The 25,663-nt window shown below is 46.4% G+C and overlaps 1 protein-coding gene across 4 annotated transcripts in view; it reads right to left on the minus strand.

Annotated features, from left to right (window-relative positions):
- Positions 1-201: 201 nt before the first annotated feature.
- Positions 202-25,663, minus strand: part of ANKRD46 (ankyrin repeat domain 46) — a 62,671-nt gene continuing 37,209 nt past the window's right edge. For 3 of the 4 annotated variants that reach the window (XR_014255348.1, XR_014255349.1, XR_014255350.1), the window contains exons 5-7: positions 21,527-25,321; positions 3,466-3,804; positions 202-3,272 (exon numbers count right to left, since the gene is read on the minus strand). The gene's annotated coding sequence lies outside the window, so the exon portion shown is untranslated. Of the gene's footprint in view, positions 3,273-3,465; positions 3,805-18,614; positions 20,750-21,526; positions 25,322-25,663 lie in introns of those variants that run through there. The other variant, XR_014255351.1, reaches the window with a different exon arrangement.

Below are 25,663 nucleotides of genomic sequence, written 5' to 3' on the forward strand. Positions count from 1 at the left end.
TCCCTCTCACCTTCCCTCTCCCCTTTGGTAACTGCAAGTTTGTTTTCTGTATCTGTGAGTCTGTTCTGCTTTGCATATACATTCGTTTGTATCTTTTTTTAGATTCTACATGTAAGTGATATCATGCAGTATTTGTTTTCTCTGACATTTCACTAAGCATAATATTCTCTAGGTCCATCCACGTTACTGCAAATGGCAGTATTTCTTTTTTTTTTTGGCTGAGTATTATTCCATTGTGTATATATATACCACAGCTTCTTAATCCAATCATTTGTTGATGCGCACTTGGGTTGCTTCCATGTCTTGGTTATTGTAAACAATGCTGCTATGAACATTGGGGTGCATGTAATGTTTCGAATTAGTGTTTTTGTTTTTTCCAGATACGTATCCAGGAGTGGGATTGCTGGATCATATGCTAGTTCTATATTTAGTTTTTTCTGGAACTTCCATACTGTTTTCCATAGTGGCTGCACCAATTTACATTCCCACCAACAGTGTACGAGGCTTCCGTTAGACTATTCTTATTATCTCCATGTCACAGATGAGCAAATGGACTTTGAAAAGTTCAGTAATTTGCCCCAAGTCTCATAGCCAGAACACAATGAAGCTGGGTTTTGAACTCAGACATCTGACTCCAAAGTGTGTGCTTTTTATTTGCTGCTTTATATTCCCTGCTTTTCACGTGTATTACAGCCCCCAACCTGCAGGGGGCCATTATCAGCCCCACGGAACTGATAAGGAAACCCAGCCTCAGAGGGGAAAGCGGGTGGCCCAAGGTCTCTCTGGCTGGAGCAGGGGTCTGAACCCAGGGATTCTGGTGCCAAGTCCAGGGCGTGCTCCTTACGCCGCATGGCCTCTCTGTGACACAAACCTGGGGCCAGGAACCAGGAGGTAGGGGCTCCCTCACCCTCCTGGCTGGGCTTCTTCCAAGCACTGGTCAAACGAATGTCGTGCGGCTGGACACTGGCTAATGCGTTTAGGGCTGGCATCCAAGCATCTCCTGAAGCGCTGTAGGAAGCCAGGCAGGTGGAGAGTGCGGGCCTGAGGAGCATTCGCAGGGCTGGGTGTCCAGGGAAGCCCACCACCAAAAAAGGGGACTGGGAACCTTTGTGCTCTTTCTCCTGTACTGCACATTGCAGAGCCATACCCTGTGATTTTCACTATTTCTGTATGAGAAGAAAGAGGCTGCTGATTCACAGCGAAAGGAAACAGCATCTGTTCTGAAACTTCCTGTTTATCTGGTATCTGCAGCGATATCTGTGTTATGCAAATATCCTTACTCCTGAAAATGCAGGCGTGTACACACACACACACACACACACACACACACACACACACACACAGACCCTCTGCTCGGCCCTGTGCACTGGGTCTCCTCTGTACCCAGTAAATTGAAAAATGATTCCATTAACATGGTAGCCAGGGTACTGGGGGAACCTGCTGTAGGAATTTATGATCATTAAAATAGCAGCTTTTGCATTTGGTTCAGAGCTTAGCAGATGTTCCTACCAGGTAAGCCCTTGCTCTGGCTCCTGGCCCAGAGCTAGTTTGGTTTCTACCTGGCAGAGCCTGGGAGTTAGGGATCCCTTATGAGGGAAGCAGATGTGTGAAGGGATCTCATACAGGCCTTGGGCTCCACTCCAGCCCAGGAACTCCATTTCCTCACGGCCCAGCTTTTTCCTGCTGGGCTCCTGGAATGTGTGCAGGCCACTCCCAAGCCCACAGTGAATCGAGATAATGACAGACGTTGAAGATTTTCTGTTGGTTCATTGTGACCTTTTTCAGGTCTTTCTCTCAAAATAAGTTCAGGTCTGAGCCTAAGACGGCAACTTGCTGAGATGGTCTGTGCTCCCAGGGAGGGATGACCTCTGGCTCGGGCCCGAGACCCAGCCTGTGCCGCCAGCTGCTGGCTGCCTCTGCACCGGGACGCTTTTTAAAACGCTGAATGTAAGCTTCAGTTTTAATAGGTGAAAGTGAAAATGACATGTGACTTCCAGAAAATTTTCAGAGGTTCAGAAGAATTGTTCTTTGTAATGAGTTAAATAGCACTCTTCAAACGGCTGAATGCTTTTCTCATATTCACAGTTGCCTGAATTAGGGGAAACAGATATAAATTGCTGCAAGAGAAAATCTGGTTAGTTATAAATTAAAAAGAAATTTATTTTCACTCTACTGTCTTCCTGCCCCCACCCGGAACCCTCACCTGGGCAGTGGGAGGGTGGCCTTTCCTCCCCCCGTTTAGAAAGTAATGAAGCTGAGGTTCCAGGGGGCGCGTGCGTCACTGGCTCAGAGCTGAATCCTCAGATTCTAGGCCAGTGCTCACCCCATTACAAAAGGGAGTGGCCCCATGGCAGGAGTGTGGGCTGGGACAGGTCAAACAGAGTGCACTGCTTGGTTCTGCTATCTACCAGCTGTGTGACCTTGCCAAGCCTCAGTTTCCTCACCTGTAGAATGGGGTTATCATGGGGATGACAGGAGGCATATGGATATAAAATATGCCTGGGGCTGGTCCGGGACCTGGAGCCCAGGTCAGGGTCGATCAGGGAGGTGTCATGATGACCATCTGCTATGGAGATGCCCATTGCTCTTTATTAGGGCCTCAGTCACTGCAACAGGTCACATGGGACCAGAAAGATCTTCAAAGAATGTCTCTAAAATCTGTCTTTGAGGCAGAAGTTTGCCTCAAAGCCTGCTCTTGCTTTAGGGATGCTTTTAGGGAGAAAAAACGTGGGATGAATAGCGAAAACTTTTGTGAGAAAGATTCTCTCCACCCCTTGAGAGGGGCCAGTGTCAGTTTTTACACTTATCTGTGAACTTGACCTGCTGTGTCTTTGCTGGCTCAGGCTCTGAGGAAATGAGAGGTCAGCCTGCAGATATGAGACAGGTCCAGAGAAAAATGGAAACAAATGCTCTAGTGCCTAAGCCCCGTGAGGCAACCAAAGACTCAGATTCAGCCCATCTGGCCACCGAGCACTCACTGTGCACCTGCTGAATGCCTGGTGTGCTATCGAGTATTGTCACCCTAGAATAATAGCTGTGTCCCTACCGCACACCAGATACCAGGATGGGTGCTTTGCAAACGGGGTTTCATTTAACCCTCCCAGGAGCCTCTCAAGTAGGCATTAGCGTCCTCACTTCTCAGGGAGGCACAGAGAAGTTAATTTCCTTGCCCAAGGCCACAGTGCAGCAGGTTGGACTTGCACGCAGGCCCATCAGCTGCAGTCTGTGCTTGCCAGCTCCACTCTGTAGTAGTGTAACACACACCCTCCAGCCTGGAGGAATTAAGAAGCAGGAGATGAAACACACAGCCCCAAACTCTGAAATAAGGATACAGAGGCCAAAGAGCCCGGAGGAGAACACAGACAAAGGAGGGGAAGGAGGTGGAGTGGGGATGGGACGGGAGCGTCTCTGGGGAACGGAAGGCAGGGCCAGGAAGGAAAGTGGAGAAAGTGAGAAGGTGCACACCTTGAGACCGGACTCAGCTCTGTGGCGCGGGGGCTCGTCAGAGGCCTCTTCTGGTCCCCCTGGAACGGGGGACAGATCCCCGGGAGGAGGCTGGGCCCTTGGAGTGTGTGTCACCTGTGGGTTCCTGGCTCTGGGGAGGCCCTGGTGCCCTGGCAAGTTCTCCCTGCTCCTTCTGACTCCTGCACCGTCTTCAGTGTTGGCTGGCGGTTGCCTTGGAGGCTGAGAGTTATCTGGATGGCTCCCAAGTGGATGGGCCAGGCGTCTGTCCCTGGGACACTGGCGTGTAAAGCAGGTCTTTCTCGTCAGTGGAGCCAGGTAGGTTGGGTTGGAGCAGGGACGCTGCAGAGGAAAGAGGGAGGGGACAGGGTTTGGGCTGAGGCCCTGGGCCTTAGAGGGGTGAGGGTCAGAGAGGTGGGGGGATGGGCAGAGCCCCGCCCTGCGCGGAACCTAGCATGGCTGCCTCAGCAGGGGTCAAGGCCCAGCCTGAAAGCAAAAGCTCAACCTAAAAGTTGAGAATTATGTTTTATTTGGCAGACACAACTGAGGACTTAAGCCTGGAAGACAGCCTCTCTGGATAGCCCCGAGGGACTGCTCCCAAGGGGTAAGGGAGGAGCCAGGGTATATAGGAGTTTTTGCAACAAAAACTAGGTAGTCAGAACATCGAGATTACTGTTAATTAGAGAAAACCAGACATCTCAAGTTAATGAATGTAGCGCTTTCCTAATGTATGCGAAGCTGCAAGAGTCTGGGCTCACTGAAATCGTGCCTTTGATGTGCACCTTAGCGATCTAGGGCCGGTATCCTGCTTTTCGCCACCGTGAATCCCCTCAGGGTGCACAGCTGGGGGCGGCTGGCTGCCGGCTTGACGGCCACAGTGCAACATTCTTGGTTCACGGATGTGACAAGGCAACATTTTCACGCACACCTGAACGGCTGTAGGACCCCCCCGACGGGCACCATCCTGGCGGCTGCGCTGAGATTCTGGCCACGCCCCTTCGCAGGCTGCAGATGTTGACGGGGGAGGGGGGGGGTGGGCAGAGCAGGAGAGGGAAAACACCTCCCAAGGGAGACTCCTGACTTGCCCCCACCTGTTCTCCCTCCCATTTCCACTCCTCTCCCATACCCGTCCCATTCAGCACAGTCTTGTCCCACCCACCGCCAAACGGTCCCTTGATCTAACCGGTTTCCTCCAGCGCCACGTCCAGCCGTCTTATCCAAGGGCCGTTTTCTTTGCCTCAGCCACTGCCATGGCTGCCCACCTTGACCCCCGCACCCATTTCCACCTTGGCTTTTTCCAAGCCATTCTGCCCAAAAGAGCCAGAGGAGCAGTGATAAAACACAAACCAAATCACTTTTGCCCTTGCTTCATCAGCTTCCCAAGGAGGAAAAGACAAACTCCCCATCGTAGGCCCAGGGACCCTCCCTGGCGGTCCCTTCCCGTGCTACGCATTCGTTTACTCTCTCATTCGTTCATCCAAGACACATTCACTGAAGGCCTATCACGTACTGTTTTTAGACCCTGGGGGCAGTGACAAAATAGACAAAAACCCTCATCTCTTAGAAGGAAGTTTTAGTGGAGGGGAGGGGAGACGATCAATAAACCAGTGTATAAGATGTTAGATGGTAGGTGGTAAAACTAGAGAGAATATAGAGCAGGGACGGGAACTAGGGAGTCAGGGGCTGGGGGTGGGTGCCGGGGAAGGCGGCATCGAGAAGGTGACATTTGGACAAAGACCTGAAGGAAGTGAGGACTGAGTCACAGGCGTGTGTAGGGGGAAGCTCCTTCCTGCAGAAAGAAGTTGTGCCCCAAAGCGGGAACACACACGGATGCTTGGGGTATTTTTAAGGAACACCCCATCTCCTGTTGGTCACTGTCAGATTTTTTTTAATCACAGTGTTTCCATAATTTATGAGGGTATATTTTTTAGATTATTCTGTGTCTTCCCTCAGTAAGCTGTCAGCCCTCTACCGTCTGTGATGTGTCTCTCTCGTTGACACCTGAATCATTCATATGACATCATTAGCACAGGGCCTGGTGTCTCGAAGGCATGCAGTAAACTTCTGTTAAATGAGGCAATAAACCTGGCAACTGGCACTACAAAGGGACACGGGTGAGGAGTCCCTTTGGGGGCTTCCGGAAAATGACTGGGGACTCTCTGAAGGGAGTGGAGTTCTACCTGAGCTGGTGGTTACATGTGTGGTGGAGGTGGGGTGCGTCACTGTGAGTGGGCATTACTAGGACACCACTGTGTATGCAGGCGGCTGACCTTTGGGATGCCCGCTCTTGTGCTGGTTTATGAAATAAAAAAGAAGGCATGCTTCCTTCTCCTCAGCTCCGATAACTTGTTTCCAGCTGTCTTCTTCCCACTGCTCATCCTTCCTAAGGATGGGCTAGAGCAGAACTCTTCTCCGAGATCTCCTTTCTGGTTCCAACAGCTCTCCCACCTGTGGCGGCGGGGGGAGTTCCAACTTGTATGTTTACACCCCTCCCGCTCTTCCAGCGAGTGGTATGGAAAACCTGAGAAGCAAATTCTACTTTACAAGAATTTCTTGCCGACCCTAGAGACAGGCTTATTCTTCTTTAATGTGAAGGTTCCGGCCAACCAGTAGCAGGAATGTTAAATATTGATAAGGAGGAGAAGATAAAATCTTGTCACCCTCCAGGCCCTAGAATTTCCCCATTCCACAGCCCAGGCTTCCCTTTCTGAGAGAGAGACTGCCAGTGCCAACTCTATACCCAATCTCCCCTTCCACTTTACTGAAAGTACCTGACTGGGGAGGGGAAGCCACACACCCAGCTAAAATACTGTATTTCCCAATTCTCTTGAAACTAGGGACAGCCAATGAGGTATAAATGCAAGGGGTTGGGTAGGGCTTCCTAAAAACCTCTTTAAGGGAGATGGGAAATGTCTCTCCACCCTCCCCTCCCCTGTTTCTGCCCCACTAATGTGACAGCTGGAGCTCTAGCAACCATATTGGACTATGAGGCAACTTTGAAAAAGGAAGCCACAAACAAAAACATTGGCTCTCAATCTCTGAAGTCGAGAAAGAAAAAGCCAGCCCCTGACATCTGAAAACTGGCCTGACACTTTCAGCTAAGCCTTAGTTTTGTTAGAACCTGGTCTAGATGGTTTTTTTTTTTTTTAAATTTATTTATTTTATTTATTTATCTTTGGCTGCATTGGGTTTTCATTGCTGCGCGCAGGCTTTCTCTAGTTGCGGCGAGCAGGGGCTACTCTTTGTTGTGGCACGTGGGCTTTTCATTGCAGTGGCTTCTCTTGTTGCGGAGCACAGGCTCTAGGCACGTGGGCTTCAGTAGTTGTGGCATGTGGGCTCAGTAGTTGTGGCTCACGGGCTCTAGAGTGTAGGCTCAGTAGTTGTGGCTCACGGGCTCTAGAGTGCAGGCTCAGTAGCTGTGGCGCATGGGCTTAGTTGCTCTGCGGCATGTGGGATCTTCCCGGACCAGGGCTTGAACCTGTGTCCCCTGCATTGTCAGGCAGATTCTTAGCCACTGCGCCACCAGGGAAGTCCCTAGATGTCTCTTGTTAGACATAAACAATCTCACAGAATACCAATGTCAGACAAGGTTATTCTGTGACTGTAATAAAGTGAGTCAAATGGACCACTTCATAATTTTATCCAAACACAGACAAAAACAACCACAAAATACGGAACACCTCCCTCTCCTGGCTAATATGAATAACAGCTGCTTCTTTACCACTTGTAACTTTAGCTTTGATCTGGTCTGCCCTCCTTACAGATAAGACTTGCTAAGATACTTGACCATAGAATTGCCCCGTTTCCTGGCAGCACCCAATCCAGAGCAAACCCCTGCTTTCTTGGACCCTCCCCAAATTCCCCTAACCAAAGTCCAAGTGTCCAGGGTGAGCCATCTGGGGACTGGGGTTGCAGTAAGTGATTAGGCCAACTTGTTCAACGACAGGTATTCAGGTAAATCACCTGGGGATTAGTTACAAGGCAGACTGTGGTTCTGAGCTATAGAGTAGGCCACATCTGTGTTTCTAACCCGTTCCCAGCAATGCCGACGCTGTTGGGCATCAGGCCACGCTTTGAGTAGCAAGGCAGTCAAGGACAGTGGATTCCAACGGCAGAAGTACTTGAGTTTGACCACAGGGCCCCTCTGCGAACCCTGGACTGCTTTCTAGAGAAAATATGCCTGTATTTCGATTAAGCCACTGTTATTTGGTTCTCTATTACTAGCAAGCCAATCCAATACCTGGTCCTTAGACGGACATGGGGTTCCCGCTACAGAAGCTATTGACGGGGCCTTGTGGTGCCTGGGTGTGTGCAGGAGCTCAGGGAACGGTCGACCAAATGTGTTGCCTTCGAGGTGAAATTTTGAGCAGAGAACCACGTCATTCCACTTAGTGGACTGGTTGAAAATCCTCAAACGGTCCCGTGCTAGCTCCACGCTGGGTTCTCGGGCTCAAGGACCAGAAACATGAGAGGTTCCAAACCGCCCTCCAGCTGAGGTTGTCTGGGCCTCGCCCCACCTCGTCCTCCAGCCCCATTTCTCACCACCCCGCACCTAACAGCACCACGATGCTTCCTACCTCTTTGGCTTTGCTGTTCCATCAGCCACGGTGCCCTTCCCCCCTCCCTTCACGTGGTCAACTGCTAACTCTTACTCAGCTCAGCCTCCCGACCCCCTGAGGCAGCCCAAGTGCCTTTCTCTGTGCTGCCAGGGAACCCTGCCTCGCTCGACCCTCACTCTTTCTCAGGTTACACGGCATTTATTTATTTTGTGTTCATCTTTCCATTGGTCATCAGCTCCTACAGGCTGGAACCATGTTTTATTCATCATCGCATCCCCTGAATAGTCCCCAACACTAAATAAATATGAAAGTGAACTGAAGGCTCCAATCTCCCACCGCCTTCCCCTTAACCTCTAACCAACTGGGCGAAGGTTAGAGAAGAACAATGAAAGAAACCCTTCACTCATGTTTCCCCTTTTCAGCGTCTGTGAAACTGGGGGATCCCAGAAGCTTTAGGCGTGAAGCTCTAGGTCATACCCGCCTTGGAAACTTGGCCCCCAAGAAATCGTAGGCTTCTGAAGGACCACAGGTGCATGAGTTAGTGTTTAGTAAATGACTCAGCCTGAAAGTTGGGACTCATCTATACCTGGGCTTCTCATGCTTGAATCTACTTATGAATCACCTGAATAGCAAATGCATTTTAGCCCCAGGTGAGTTCCACACGCTGAGGCCTGAGCACTGGTATCACCTGGCAGCTGCTTGGAAATACAGATTCTTGGAACCCACCCTGGGTCCTTCCGAATCAGAATCTCTAGGGGTGCGACCCAGGCATCAGTATAAAACTCTAGGTGATGAAACCCAGGTTCCCAGGAACAATAAAAGAATGGTTAATTATAGTTAATGGCTCTCACCTAAACAAGTGGGTTTACATTGTGATTTGCTTACTTTCCAATCTTACAACAACTGAAGGGAAGCCGATAAAAATAGACTTTGAAAAACCACGTAAAGAGAGAAATGCTAATGGCAATACCTGTATGATGATGATGGCCATGATAACAGCAGCATAGACTGTGTGTGTGCTGGGGCTGTAACTATGAAAGTGTGTCTGGGGGAACCTTTGTAAGGAAATAGACTAAAATGCTCACAGTGGCTGGATTATGACTAATTCTCCCCCTCTTCTCTAATTAAAAAAATAAATTTTTGTATTATTTGTATAATAGAAAGGTACGTGTATTCAATTTAAAAATATGTTCTCACTTCCCACTGTAGGGGACAAAAGGGGCTGTGGGCTGGGATGGTTCAGTAGCCTCATGGCACCTGAGCGTAAGCCTTTCTCAGTGTCGAAGGCGGGAGAGGGGCTTCTGTGGCCACAGGAGGTGGAAATGCCATCAGAGCATTTTTTGGAACAATTTTAGTGCAAGAGGCAAAAACCAAACTCAAACTGGACTGTGCCAAAATAAGTAGGAGAGAGAGAGAAGGAGAAGAATGAGGAGGAGGAGGAAGGCAGGGAGGGAGGGAAGGAAAGGAGGGAGGAAGGAAGGAGAGGGGGAGGGAAAGATGGAGAGGAACTTGCTTGGTTCTCTAATGAAAAGACCAGCTGGAGCCGGAGCTCCGAGGATGCTCTCAGGACTCTGCCCTCCTCTCGGCCTCCCTTCCCTCAGCATCAGCTCCACTCTCGGGCAGGCTGTGCCCTAACTCGAGTCTAGCAGTGCCTGCCAAAGTTGCCTCTGACTGGCCCAGCCTGGGTTCTGTGTCCACCCCTGGGGCCTGGGCCATGCGCCGCTACAGAAGCATAGGAACAGAGAAGGTTGAAGAGCGCTCCCCAAGGAAAGCCAAAGTGCTGCTGTCAGAAGAAGGAGATGCAGAGCAGAAAACACCTTAGATACCTGCTCCAATCAATCAGGTTATTGGTGCTCGGGAGACTGGCTCCTAGGTATGTCCCAGGCATTTTTCAGACTTGGGCTGAGACTTTGGATAAGACCTAGGGTGGCTGCAGTCTTCCAAAAAGCAAAGCTGCCCTCGGAGGCATGGGGGCAGTGGGGTGGATTCTTACCGAGGTTCACAGTGCATGCGCTGTTCTCGGGAGGAAGTGGGAATTTCCACATGGTAAGTTTTCTTCCCTGCACAATGAATTACTATCTTGATGAGAAACCCGTGGGCCGCTGGTTGAAAAGAGAGGTATTCTCTGAATGAGAGGGAATTTACCACCTTTCTTTCAATGGTGACAGTGCTGGTGTCACGGCAGGGTGTGGATTGATTCATCTACAGATACACACATCTATGCAGACACCATACCGCTAGCCTCTGCAAAATACACACCTGGAGATCATTTCTGCCGCCCAGGATATGTCACCTTTGTCCCAACCACTCTCTCCACCACCCCTGCACCCCGCAGTCCCAGGCGTGTGGGCCTGGAGTTCCCCAGCTGGAACCGGATGAGAGCTCTCTGACGGCAGGGATTGCAGAGGCGGGGCTGGTGAGCTGGCTGGCAGTGACCAAGGGCCTGTCCCGGGCCTCTCTCTCCCGGGCTGTCTCTTCTCCCACTGAGTTTCTAACCTGAGCCTTCAAGCTCATGCCCATCTCATCCCCTGCCCTGGGGTGCTCAGATTTTCCTTTTCCCTGAGCCCCCAGCCAGAGCTCGGAGCCCTGGCCGTTGTTCCCAGAGCTCCATCCTTCCAATGAGGGGAAAGAAGACACACAGGGCCCACTGTTCTGGATTCTGAGTTGGAGCCAAGGGGCTCCATCTGCTGTTTCCTTCTCCTAGAATCCTCCCTCACAGTCCCCTGCAGAGGGCTCCAGCTGCCACAGCTCTCCGTGACAGATGTCCCGCTCTTTCCTACCCACAGGAAAACTCGGGCTCTTCCCCAGCCCTGGAATTCCCTGCTGCACTGCGCTCCTGTCGGCTGAGGAGCCTGGGAGAGGCGCCACCCCTCCCACAAGCACCAAGGGGCTCTGCTGGATGACCAGACCTGACGCCTGGTTCCGTGGAGCTCTCAGCCAGCGCAGGGTCATCTGGGAAAACTGCCCTGATCTCAGAAGGTGGCCTGACCTCCAGTAGAGCCTAAGGAAATTAACTGTGGGTAAAAGTGAAATTATTATGAGCAATGGCAGAGACTCTAAGAGTGAAAAAATTTTTCAACACTTACTGAAGAAGCCAAAGATACTCTTAACAATATTTTGCTCTCTACAGGATCACTGTTATCAGCCTACAGATAGGCTGTTATTTTCCCCATCTTTTATAAAGAAAGCTTTCTCTTTAAATAAATGATTCAACAAATTAATAAATATTAGTAACTGATAATAAATAATAAATTAACAAAAAAGAAGGAAAGTCTCTTCTACAGAAGAATTCCAAATAATACATGTAGCTACTCCCCCCTCCAGGAGGTGGAGCTTAAACCCCCTCTCCTTGAGGGTGGGCTGCATTTAGTGACTGGCTTCCAAAGAGTAGAATATGGATAGGGGAAAATAGTAACTTTATAGGAAAGAAACCTGGTGGACACCATCTTCACCAAGTGATGAAGGTAACATCACCACCAGTGATAAGCCATGTGGTTACCATGTACCCCCCGGTATGATCTAATGAAAAGGGCACTTCACCCCTGGGGTGTTCTTCCTTAAAACCCATAACCCCAGTTGAATCATAAGAAAACCTTAGACAAACTCAAAATGAGGGACACTCTATAAAATACCTGACCGGTACTCTTTAAAACTGTCAGGGTCATGAAAAATAAGAGAATACGGAGAAATGATCACAGATGGGAGAAGACTGAGACATGCTGACTAAATGCAATGTGGTGTCCAACAGAAAAAGGACACGAGTGATAAAATTGGTGAAATCTGATTAGAGTTTGTAGTTGGGCTGTTAGTATCATACCAATGTTAATTTCTTAGTTTTGACAAATATACCATGGCTTTGTAAGATGGTAACATTAGGGGAAGCTGGGCCAACAGTATACCAGAACTCTCTGCAAACAAACAAACCAAACTTCCTCTACAATTTAAAGACTGACAGTATCAAGTGTTTGGTAACTCTGTGGAGCAACTGGAACTCATACATCGCTGGTTAAAATGTAAAATTATGTAGTCATTTTGGAAAACATTTTGGTAATTGATAAAATTAAATATACATTATGATATGACCCAGCAATTCTACTCCTAGATATCTCTCCAAGAAAAGTGAAATTTATGTCTAAACTAAGACTTGTATACAAATGTTCATAGCCAAAACAATCATAATAGCCAAAAACTGGAAACAATTCAAATGTCCAACAAGTGAATGGGTAATCAAGTGTGATATATCCATACAATGGAATACCACTTAACAATATGAAAGATGGAGCTATGTCTCAAAAATATGTTGAGCAAATGAAGCTAGACACAGGAGTACCTCACGTATGATTTAACAGATGAAATTCTAGAAAAGGCAGAACTAATCTCAGTGACAAAAAGCAGATCAGTGGTGCTGGGGATAGTTACGGTGACAAGGACCATGAAGGGGCACGAGGGAATTTTGGGGGGGGATGATCAAAGTGTTATACACCTTGTTTGTTGTGGTGGTCACATGGATGTATATATTTGTCAAAACTCATTGAACTGTATACTTCAAATGTGTTAAATGTAAATTATGCCTCAATATTTATTTTTTGGCCACGCTGCACAGCTCGCAGGATCTTAGTTCCCCGACCAGGGACCGAACCTGGGCCCCAGCAGTGAAAGCACCGAGTCCTAACCACTGGACCGCCAGGGAATTGCCTAAAGTTGATTTTTAAAAGAAGCTTTCTCTTGACCTCACTTACCCTGCCAGCTACCCTTCTGCAAGACTCCTGAAGGAGTTGTCTGCACTCACTGTCTCCAATTCTGTCCCACATATTCTATCCTAAGTCTACACCAGTCAGGCTTTTGTTCCCGTCGTGCCTTGGAAACTGCTCTCATCAAGAATGCAGTGACCTCTATGTTGCTAAATCCAATGGCCAAATCTCATTTCTCAGTCACATCTTACTTGACCTGTCAGGAGCATTCTATACAGTTCTCACCTTTTTCCTTGAAGCACTTTCTTCCTTTGGCTTCCAGGACACAATAGTCTCTTGGTTTTCCTCCTCACTACTCCTCAGTCCCCTTTGCTGGTTCTCCTTATCTTCCCAACATCTTAATGTTGGAGTGTCTCGGAATACTCTTTTTTGTACTCACTTCTCAGATGACTTCATTGAGGCAAGGCTTTAAATTCCACCCATATGCTGGAAACTCTCAAATCTGTATCTCCAGCCCTGATCTCTTTCCCAAATTCTAGACTCATAATTCCAACTGCCTACTTGCTATTTCTGTTTGGATGTTGAACAGACATGTCAAATTCAACACGTTCAAAATTGAATTTCTGGTCTTCTCCCACAAACCTGCCCACGTGCAGCCTTTCCTATCTCTGTCGATAGCCCTGACATCTTACCATCTGCTCAAATCAAAAGTCCCAGGAGTCGGGACTTCCCTGGTGGCACAGTGGATAAAACTCCATGCTCGCAATGCAGGGGGCCTACGTTCAATCCCTGGTCAGGGAACGAGATCTCACATGCATGCCGCAACTAAGAGTTCACATGCCACAACTAAGGAGCCCACGTGCCACAACTAAGGAGCCTGTGAGCAGCAACTAAGGAGCCTGCCTGCCGCAACTAAGACCCAGTGCAACCAAAAAAGAAAAAGAACCCAGGAGTCATCCTTGACTATTCTTTCTCCCATCGGCTCTTCCTTGAAAACATTAGCTATTCTTCATTATGTTCACTGCCACTATCCTGGTCCAAGCACCATCATCTTCCACCTGGATTGTTGAAATAAGACTCCTAACTAGCCCTCCTGCTTCTGCTCCTGCCCTCCTCCACTCTATTCCCAACACAGCAACCAGAGTGGCCCTGTTGAAATTTAAGTCAGAGCAATGCTATTCAAAACTCTATAATGATTTTCTCAGAAAAGCCAATGTCCTTGCAATGATCTGCAAGGCCCTGCATGATCTAGCCCCTCACCACCTTGTCCCTGTGATTTCATCTCCTAATACTCTCCCTCTTGCCATTCCTCCCCAGACACACTGGTCTTTTTGCTGTTTCCCGAACAATAGTGTCAGGTTATGTTCCTGCCCACCTGAGGGTCTTTGCTCTAGTTGTTCTGTCTGGATGCTCTAGTGGCCAACTTCCTTCCTCCTTCAAATCTTTGCATACAGACTTGCTCAAAACTCACCTTCTCAAGGAGACCTACTCTGACCATGAAATTTAATACTGCAACCTGCCCCATCCCCGGCACTTATTTCCTTACCTTGCTCTATTTTTTCCTTTGTTTCCATAGCACTTATGACTTTCTAATATACCCTTCGATCTGCCTACTTATTTTACTTTTTATTGTCTGTCTACTCAAGGGCAGGAATCTATTTTGTTCACTGCTGTATCCCAAGTCCTAGAACAGTGCCTGGCACGTAGAAGCTGCCCAGTAAGTACTTGAGTAAATTAATGAAGTTTCTCCAGAAGGAGAAAACGTCCCACTCCTGGCCTATCAACCCATATCTGACGAGGCTGAAACAAGAGACTACAGAGAAAAGATGAATCTGGAGGGATCCCACCCCATGTCAGGACTGCGAAAATTGGGGGAGGCTTTGGACTCCTCCTGATTTGGGTTGTGTCCTAAGATCTCAGAGTAGGGCCTCTGGTTTGCTGGGCTGCAGCTGTGTTCTCAGAGCCAGTGCCCACTTCCTAGGGTCATATCTCAAGGGAACCTTCCCAGGATAGGTGACATTTGTCTGTAACTGCACTGTTCAGCAATAGTAGCCCCTAGCCCCATGTGGATACTGAGCATTTGAAACATGGCCGGTCCAGACTGAGGTGTGTTGGAAGGGTACAATTGCAAAGACTTAGTACAAAAAAGAATGTAACATAGCTCATTAGGATTTTTAAATATTGATTCCATCTTACTATTTTAGATGTATTGGGTTAAATAGAATATACTTTAAAAATTAAGTTCACCCATTTCTTATTACCTTTTAGAAATGTGGCTACTAGAAGACTTAAAATTCCTTCGGTGGCTTGCATTGTATTTCTATGGGACAGCCTGATCTATGAGGAAAAACTACTCATGTCTAGAAGTCAAATCCCGTGAGCTTGAAAACCCACACTTCCTAAATGCAAACTGATGGTTCCTTTATTTCAAGTCATATTGAGATAGAGTAGAATTCCATTAAGACAAAGGCCCCTTCAGGATTTGACTAATTGGGTTAATGGGGACTTTTAAAGAAGCTTGGCTTTGTTTTTATTTTTCTATCATCTGGCTATGCTTTGCCTGAGGGGCTGGAAGCCCTCCCAGAGACACACACGGTCTCCCCCGTGGTTCCTCAGATGTTTATTGAAGTCCCACGTGTCCAGGAACCGGGTGGAGCCGGAGGGGATTGGGAGGTAAAGGAGGGCCGGCTCCACGCCCTGTCCCTGAGCCCCTGCCCTGACCCTGTGGCCTGGCGGGCGCCTGCTGTGCCTGGGGCAGTGTCAAAGCTGAGGCGGCTTCCGGCTCACACCTGCAGGATGGCAGTGGTAGGCCGCCACTGTGGGCACCCAGGCTGGCAGACCTGTGCTGGTGAGACCTTAGGCCAAAGGGAAGGGCTCCTGTAACCAGCACGAGCACAAGGGGCCGGTGGGTGCTGCTGGTAACTGATTCAGGGATGGAGATGTGAGGCTGTGAGCAAGGGTCAGGAAAGACTAGCTCCCAGAGCCTGGGAGTACCGTGGAGGCCAGGCCCCAGGCGGAGGATACCCCAAAACTGGAGGTTGGGGTGACAGGGAAGACAGTATGAGGGGCTCAGTGACCTAGGGACCTGGCACCAGGTAGACACAAGGATGGAAGGAGGGGTTGAGTTGGGGAGACTGTCTCCTGTCTTCCAAAATTCTGTAATCTTGCCTTATTGTTTTTATATAATTGAAGAGAGAGAGAGAGAGATGCATTTCTTGAAAACTTGCCCCTGGATGTAAGCAATGTGCCTCTGGTCTTGCCTGGCAGTGGTCATTCCTTCCTGACTCAGGGCTGGGGATCTGGACTGGGAATTATACTCTTTAGTTTCTCATGAAAAGCAAAATAGAATTTCATCCTCTGTTTTCTCTCTCTCTCACTCACTGTGCCAACTGTAGGGGAAAAAAATAGAGAAGAATATGAAAAGCAAAAAGGATTCGCAAGAGATTGCAAGGCTAGAAAGTGTGTAAGAAAGGAAAACAACAAAATATTATTTTTAATTTGCTTTAACAGCAACTCAGAAATGCAGGTCAACCATTTACGAGAGGGAAGCGGGCCCCATTGTGCCAGCTACTCCAGGGATGGACTGGGCAGGAGGCAATTTAGGATGGAGACCAGGGAAAACACGTCCCCAGGCAGCTCGCCGCTGGGTTATGGGGTCTGCTCAGCAGAGAGGGGATTGCTGGGGATTTTGCCAGAAGCACCAGGGAAGCAGGGCTGCTGATGGCAGTGGCGGGTGAAGGACCCAGCCTCTTGGGAGCTCTTCTTCCATCCCAAAGCCATTGTCTGCCTGTGACTGCACTTTCATCAAACTGTATTTATGGCTTCTTGAAATTTTCCAAACGAAGTAACTTTTTTCCCCAGACTATTTTCTTCACAACTGAAATTGGATCCCCACCGTTCATGGAGACAGACAAAACAGCATGACATCACCCACCAGGGAATTGTCACTTCACACACCGTAGCAGCCTTTTATTCAATATCAAATGGATGTGATTTGCCTTGTGGAGGTCTTCACATCCTGCCCTGGCAGAGGAGGGGCTGGTCCCCTGATCTCGCCTTGAGGAGCTGGGAGGGAGGAGGGTGGCAGGTGCGCTGAGCAGCCTGCAGGGCGGGCCTGGACAGGAAGGGCCCGGTGGGGAGGTCCCTCTAACTGCAGAGATGCTGCTCCGTGAGTCGTGCCAGGGACAGCCCCACCCGCCAGGGACACTAGCCCCTGTGTCACTCCTCTCTCAGCCTCCAATGCTCTGGTGACGGCAGCCGGGTGCAGAGAGCGCTGACCTGGAGGGTTAGGTGGCCTAGATTCAGCTTCCGTTTTGCCTTGCAGAACTTCTAAGCCTCAGTTGCCCCCTCTGTAAAGGTGGGGAGGGTAAAAAAAAAAAAACCCAGTTCTCCTACCTTACAGAGATGCTCTTGGACCAAACAAGAGAATAATAAGTGTGTGGACCTGGAAAGCACAAGGCCTATTTTGTTCTTGCCCTCAGATCTCTCAACACTCAGAGGGAAGTGTTCTGCAGCTTCTCAGCTACAAGACCCTTGGCTTCCTTACAGAACCCTACAGGAGGGTTCTGGGGGGATTGGCAGCGACTGTGAGCCACATCCTCTTGAGCTAATAAGGAAGGTATTATTTAATGAAAGCTCAAAGAAGAGGGGAAGCCATCCCGTCATCTGCGAACCCCATCAGCCAGCACCTGAGGGACTGACCAATCACAAGAGAACAGGAGTTGTCCTCTCTTTCTGCAAATAAAAGCTTTTTAAAGTGGAGGGCAGGGGCCGCCACAGTTCTAGGTAGCAGTTGGCCTAAAGGGGAAGCAGTCGCATAATTATGCTTACAATTGAGAGTTACTGCTCACCAGGCCCCACGCCGAGCCTCGTGCGTCGTCTCCTTCAGCCTCTAGTTACCGTCACTACTGTCAGCTAACAGTCGATGACCCTGAGGCTGGGGAGAGGGGGTGGGTAACCTGCCCAAGGCCACTCAGCTCTAACTGTGGGCTTGGGATCCAAACCAGGTGTGCCTGACTCCAAGGCCCAGGTGTTTCACCTTCACACCATTTTGCCTACTGGTCACAAAAAGAAGCTGACTCTGCAAAGGTGTGCCTTGTTTATTTTGTTTTCATATGAATCTGGTAAATGGTAGGGCAGGAAGACCTGTGTGTGTGTGTGTTGTGTGTGTGTGTGTTGTGTGTGTGTGTGTGTGTGTGTGTGTGTGTGTGTCTCCCTTGGGTGCTGAAGGTGGGGCACCTCATCTCCTCCTTTCATATCCATTGTTGCCACTTGGAAGCACCATATCGACTCTCTGTTACAACTTATTTTACCTGAATTAAATGATCAAGAAATATCATATATCCATACATATTGTAAAAGGCTGACATTTAAAATAAGTTGACAGTCCATATTTATTCCACAGCTAAGAATGTTACTTGAGCAGTTGTAAGCCAGGGAACCAAAACTGGACCACTGTCTGGGTCATTAGGACTCCATTAAAGACAATAAAGAATTTCAACCAGCAGGAGAAAAAGGGTACAGCCACATAACTTTGGAATTGGAATAATTTCTTTCTAATAAGAATAAGCCTCTTGGGGCTTCCCTGGTGGCGCAGTGGTTGAGAATCTGCCTGCTAATGCAGGGGACGCGGGTTTGAGCCTTGGTCTGGGAGGATCCCACATGCCGCGGAGCAACTAGGCCCGTGAGCCACAACTACTGAGCCTGCGCGTCTGGAGCCTGTGCTCCGCAACAAGAGAGGCCACGATAGTGAGAGGCCCGCGCACCGCGATGAAGAGTGGCCCCCGCTTGCCACAACTAGAGAAAGCCCTCGCACAGAAACGAAGACCCAACACAGCCAAATAAATAAATAAATTAATTAATTAAAAAAAAGAATAAGCCTCTTGATTTAATAGAAGCTGTATTCTACGCAGGGGCAGACGTTTAGTTTGTAGAAAGAGAATCGTAATTCTGGGGAGTGGAAGCTCCGGGCCCCTTCTACTCATAGCATTATCTGAGTCAGGACCAGAGAACAAGATAATTGCTTGCCTTCCAAGTCTCAATCTCTCTTTCCTCTAACTACAGCTCAAGACTAGGGCAGGGTAGGCCTTGGAAAGGTATAGGGTTTGTCAAAGGAGAAATAAGAAAGGGCATTGCTTCTCTGTGTTGGAGGCCGGGGCTGCCACTTTCCAGAATGGGAATTCCAGAATGACTGAAGGTTTGTTGATTGAGGACCTAGTGTGTTCCCATATCATGGACCAACACATGTATTTTGAAGATCATAAGAAGTATAGTGGGTTTCTAAGCTCAGCCAAGAAAACATTTTTGTAGTTAGGCAAGACGATGTCATGACAGCACCAACATAATCACAGATACAAAAACCAGGAGAGAAAAGTTTCATGCTTCCTAAACAGAAAACAAGCTCAGTTAGAAAATATAAGCTTCCATAATTCTCATTTCCAAGTTAGCAACAAGAGCACTTCTATTAAAGGAATCCCTTCGAAAAGAATTTAGCAAATGTGGCCACTAATATCTGGATCTTTTCTCACGGAACTCAGTGGAAGTCACCCTCTTGAGTCTTACAAGGTGCGTATTTGGAATTTTAAAATGTCACAGGTGTTTATAAAGGTACTTCCCTTCCCAATGTATACCTGAGATGGGACAGTTCAGAGGTTATGAGCCGGGGCATTTCCCTTCTCCTTATCATTGGAGAGGTCTCTGGGCTCTACTGATGGCTGAGAGGCTCCTTTACTGAGGAGGGACAAACAGAGCTAATGAGATGATGCATGGAAGGTTCTATAAGGCCACTGGTATGAAAAATAATGGATGAGGGTTGTAATTAATAAAGCAGTTATTAAAGTTTCCTTGTCAGAAATTGTGTGATAATGCGTAGATCATTCGCTCATAAAAAGCTAGAGTTCAGTCAATAAATCACATAATTTATTCTGCTGAGAGAAAAGAAGAAGTAACTTGTATTGAGTCCCTATAAAGTACCAGGTACTTTCAGATGTGGTAACTCACTTAACAGGAGAAGCACCATGTTCTAATGGCCACACGCAAAATCACTGGAATTAGACAGAATCTTGGTTTGGTCTACTCCATGAACTTAGGAAGCATACTTAACCTTTTAAGCCTTGTCTTCTTTATGAGGATAACAACAGTATCAACCCTTGTAGGGCCTAGTACACATGCAAACACACAGCACTCAAATAAGACAGTTTTATTATTATTATTATTAATTATAAGTATCTTGAGAAAGGGTATTATTTCTGTCTTACAGATAAAGACAAAGGTTCAGAAAACCTAAATTATTTGAGCAAGGTCAGACCATAGTAAGTAGAGAGAGGATCTTGCAACTCCAAGACTACACGTTTTCCAGTATAACTACAGCCTGCACCATCTGATCCAAACTATAACTTAAACTAAAATAACAAATGAATGTGGATAGTTCAGTAAGGTGAAATACAGAACTGATATCTGATTGAATGTCTCCCCTCCCCAAATCAGGGGCTCTACTAAAATAAAGGAGAATCATCCAAGCCTAAACTTACAGGTAAGAATTTAGGGAACCTTACATTTTATTTTCTCCTAAATTTGAGTCAGAGTCTAAGAGAACAGCCTGTGCTGATGGAATTATACTAACTAGGACTATCCAAAGTAAGTTATAGCTTTTAGCCAGCTTTCTGTGCCAGTAACCTAGAAACTATTTCAAAACCTATTTTTGTTTCTTAGGGGCTGAAATTTCAGTGCAACAGTCCGGCCAACTCCGACCCAGAGTCTTCAAATTTAGAAATTAATCCCCAAAGAAAGGGAATATTAACTTTTATTGTGACAAAGAATAACCTTCTCATAGCCCAATTATAGGAAGAAACAACTATCTCTGCAATGCCGCACTTCTAAATACTTGCAATTTATAGCATGAAGATGCAAGAGAATTAGGCTAGCAATTGTCCTTGAACCTCCAAAAAAGGAATTTGGCTTATGGACACACACAAAACGTAAGCATTCTGTAGTGCTAACATTGCATACCACATAATTTTAAAAGCCCATCAAGGGGTACTGTAAAAAAAAGAGAAAAAGAAAACAACTAAAATTTGCTGAAATATATTATTCAGAAAATAATATATGTATACATTAATTTGTAATGATTCCAGCAAATAAAAAAATTATCCATTTTTTTTTTTTTTTAAATCTCAGGAATAGATTTACTATTGCACATTTCAAGTTGGGATTATCCTTGGTCAGAGCTTATTATTAAGTTGATCCTCAGACTAATTGGACATGAAAAAAAATAACCCAGAAGTAAAACAAAAACAAAACCTTTGGGAAAAGAAAGGGGGGAGAAGAGTCTAGTGAATACCCCTAATGCCCCTTAGCATTATCCTGGTGTGCGTTATTTTCCTATCTTCACACATTTCTCTTTTTAGAGATGCTTCCAAAGATGTGGCAAAGGACACACAGGAACACTTATTGAAGAGCTCAATTAACACCCACAAGACATCCCTGACACACTAGGGAACCAGGCAGTGAACGGCCTTGTTAAACACCATCAGGCAGGGCATTTTATAACTCTAGGGCTTGAGTTTACAAATGGTCCTGTAACCATCGATCTCCTAACTTGAATGAAAAGTATGTAGCAGACAGTAGTATTGAAGAAATAGTTGTTCTAGTAAGAAGTACTGTGGGGAATTCCCTGGCGGTCCAGGGGTTGAGACGCTGCGCTTTCACTGCCGAGGGCCCAGGTTCAATCCCTGGTCCGGGAACTAGGATCTCGCAAGCGATGTGGTGTGGCCAAAACAAAAAAACAACAACAAAAGGAGAAGTACTGTGACTTACCAGGGACACAGTGGTACTCTGGAACTTTCTACTTAGCTTCCTCACAGCATTTCCACGGTGTAAGGCACTTTATAGAGAAAGTCCATTATTTGCTGCAGGTTTTTTTTTTTTTTGAGAAGTGAAAAGATTTCTCACTTAAAATGTTTATCAAGAGAAGATGATAGTTTATGGTGATTCTCCTGTTCATAAAAAAAAAGGAGACTTGGGTGACAGGAAAATACATCCTTGGCTTATGACAGCATCAGCTTACTCACAGGTCAGTATTTTGGTTAATTATTAAAATACACAGAACACAATGCGAGGTTTATCTTTATGTATCTAACGCCAGATACTCACATTTTAAAATAACATTTAGAATAGTATGTGGGGGCTGGAGAGATGGAGACCATGTGAGTAAGGGGCAGTGTAGTTGAGGTAAGCGTAATAGAGTGGATTCACCTAACATTTCTGCCCCTTTCTTACTTGAGGGACCACAGTCATTGAGTTCTTCTTGGTCTTCTACCCTCCCCAGATGATTTCTAATGGCCACCCATCTCTAAAATTCTATGATTATAGTACTTGTTAATGTTGATTTTTCAGGCTTCACTCAAATGATTCACCAAAATGCTAGAGTAGAACTAGGACATTTGATTTCCAAAGTTTAGACTAATACCTGCTTATTCAGCTGAACTCAAACCCTTTTCGGAACAAGGAGAGACAAATAAATGAGGTAAACTAACAATTGCAGCCATGACAAAAACCATAACTGCATTTTGAATAGGAGGCCACAAACTATTTTTTCCAACTGCAAAAAGTCAATGCATTTTCTGTCATTAGTTTCCAGAAACTGACAGGTAGTTTTGTGGTAGTTCTTTCCAAACTAATAACTGTCTAATTAACTATCCATCCCCCCATCATGACCCAAAAATGATTTAAGGGGGCTTAAATAATACAGAATAGCATAAATTCTGAGTGAACATTTAGAATAGGAAAATAAAACTAAAGATGAGGATATAAAATAAACCAGGAATGAGGTTCTAATAAATCACCATAATGACCAATATTACAATTGCTTCTGGTGGAACCCAAATTTGACATTAAGCTTTTCAGCATCTGATGTGAAAGAGAGATTCTACCTGATCAACTACATAATTCATAGAGAACATAAGGTGGAAGCAAAGCTCAGCAGAAATGCAGTTATCTGTGGTTGTAAAAAGCAATTGGGGTCTTCATACTGAAGAACTGTGCCAACAGCATGCTCAGTAACTTTCCTTAGAATAGATGCAATGGTTAACACACTGGGCTAGTCCTTGAGACAATTCGTACTTCAAGATGATGGCACCACAACTAAGCAGACGGAGGCATCACAGCGCAACGGTTAGAAGAGACTCCAGTCCTATCCTGTCAGACTTCAAACCCCAGCTCTGTCACTTAATAGCTGTGTGACCTGGGGCGTTTTTCCAACCTGCCTCAGGTGACCTCATTTGCCCTGGGAGGTGGGGATACAACAGCAATTTGCTGAGGATTAAGTGAGTTAATAAGCACTGTTACAGTGTTACCACTTGTTAACAAAGAGCTCAGTAAAAGCAAATGCGGTGGAAACTGCCTTAATACCGTAGCTTAATTCCGTAGCTAGCTCTACCCCGACCCGACGAGCCCAAGGTAGATTTGAGAACAGTGCTGTCCAAAAAAAGTTTCTGCAAAAATGCTGTCCAATACAACAGCCTCTTGTGGCTACTGAACACTTGAAATGTGGCTAGTTTTGTTAAATGTAAAATGGAGTTGGGTTTCAGGCTCAGATAACTGTGCTAATGAAGAACTGAATTTCTAATTTAATTTAAATTAATTTGAGTAGCCACAATGATGAGTGGCTACCACACCAGACAGCACAGAAACAGAAAATCTCTACCACTGCAGAAAATTTGGACAGTGCTGACCTAAAAGAGCTTCCAAGGAATACTCTCTTAATACTGTTATCAGCTGAGTTTTTGATGACTATTAGGCAACAAGGAACTCCAGATTGTATTATTCCTTGACATGTAACTGGAGCGTGACCAAACCTCTGTTGCCTAATGAGCGTAGACCCCTATGCCTTATGTGGAGCTGTCCGCTTGTGATGTAAAATGAACACAATGAACACATGAGCGACTGAACAGAGTGCCAGCCTATCTGCACTTTGAGGGAAGCCAAGGAGGTACCCATAGCAAGGCCAAGATCCTCCCTAGAAAACTGTTTTGAATCGACTTCAGAGCTGAAAGGAATGGGCTTGATCCCAAAGTCCTACTTCATCTAGCACAGCTGGGACTGTTTCAGCTTGAACAATTTTAAAAGGTTTAACCAGATGCTGGCTTCTTTTCTTCTCCCCAGTGTTCTATTAACTTTGAGAAATGCTACTTCCTGGTGTACCCTCCAAGATAAACTACTAGGAAAAGGTATACCAAGATGACTAAAAGAAGCTCTAGTATACATCCCAGATAAAAGTGAGTAACAACTGCTGAAATAAAATGATTTAATATAAATCATGCAATATAAAGGAAAAATAAAGGGAAAGTAATTGATAACAAAGTGTGCATTTCAATATGTGAAGACCCAGGCACAGCTACACTGGAAGAAACAATGAAGTCATCAGTAGCCACACAGAGAATTATATGGGGGACTCAATTATCATCAGTAACACCGCCTTCAATAACAAGATTTCTTGGAAGAGGTATAATTCCTGGTCAAGCTTTGAACAAAATAGAGTAGAATCTCCCCTCAATTATCTTGTGGTTGTATTCTTAGAAAATTCAGGGTACATTAAAACTGTATGAAAAAATACTTTAAAATGTAAAATGGAGTTAGGGTTTAGGCTAGGATAACAAACTTAAAAAAAAAAAACCACCCATATGAATGACCAGCAGAACATTCAAGAATCATGTGGGATGTGGAATGATTCTTTGTTGTGCTAAACTGCCCCATGTTCTGTAAGACATAAAACATCTACGGGCCCTGCCCACTTACTGCCAGCAGCACCTCCCATCATTTCTAAAACAATTGGTCCAAGCCAATCACATTAATCCTACCAACCCCACCCTCCCCGATGACTGATCCATCAAGCTAGGCCTAGTAAATCAGTGCATGGCATTGGCTGGTTTGAGAATAGGGTACACGATGTAATGTCGGCCAATGAAACCAAGAGGAAGTTGGCTGGAGACTCTGCAGGAAAAGCTTCCTAGGAGAACACCAGAGGAAAGATGGTTTCTTTCTTCTTCTCTACATGGTCACAAATGCATGTCAGGCCTGAAAACTCTGGACTCATCTCAGATCCAGCTGGAGGATGAAACCAACAAACGGGAGGACAGCGCGAAAAGCAGAGGGTAACTGAGCTAGATTTGGATTACGTCACCCTTGGGGTCCACTCTACCTCTGGGCCTCCAGTTACATAAGTCAGTACATTTCCTATGGTTTAAGCCACTTTGAATTTGGATTTTGGCTTCTTGCAGCTGAAAGCACTTTGATACATTCATAAACAATTTCACAAGTCAAAGACTGAGGCCTGGTTAAAATAAAACAACAATAACAACAAAAGGTGACTATTGTTTCTGGACTTCTAATACCATGTGGTAAAAAAGATAGCAACTATGCTTTTTAAAAAAACCTGTGGTAAATGTGAGGCAGGCTATACTAGTGGAAAGCCTGCATGCTCTTACATAAAGAAGCCAGGGGTACAAGACTCTAGCCCTTCCATCCAGCGGCAGGCATACTGCGGAAGAAGAATGGTCAGCACATTCACACATGCAGCCTGTTGGAGGAAACGTGTGAAAAGCACGTTTAAATCTGAAAAGAAAAAATACAGTTATTGTAAAAAGAAGTCTTTGTGTTCAAAGAGTTCTACAGGGTGCACTGTGAACAAATAGGAAAGGAAAAATAGACGAAGTCCCTGCTCTCATGAAACTTATCATCAAAAAGACCAAAAAAAAAAAATTCAGTTGAGGACTTCCCTGGTGGCGCAGTGGTTAAGAATCCGCCTGCCAATGCAGAGGCCATGGGTTCGAGCCCTGGTCTGGGAAGATCCCACATGCTGCAGAGCAACTAAGCCCGTGCACCACAACTACTGAGCCTGCGCTCTACAGCCCGTGAGTCACAACTACTGAGCCTGCGTACCACAACTACTGAGCC

This window comes from Balaenoptera physalus, assembly GCF_965194825.1.
Source record: "Balaenoptera physalus genome assembly, chromosome: 17".
NCBI lineage: Eukaryota > Metazoa > Chordata > Mammalia > Artiodactyla > Balaenopteridae > Balaenoptera > Balaenoptera physalus.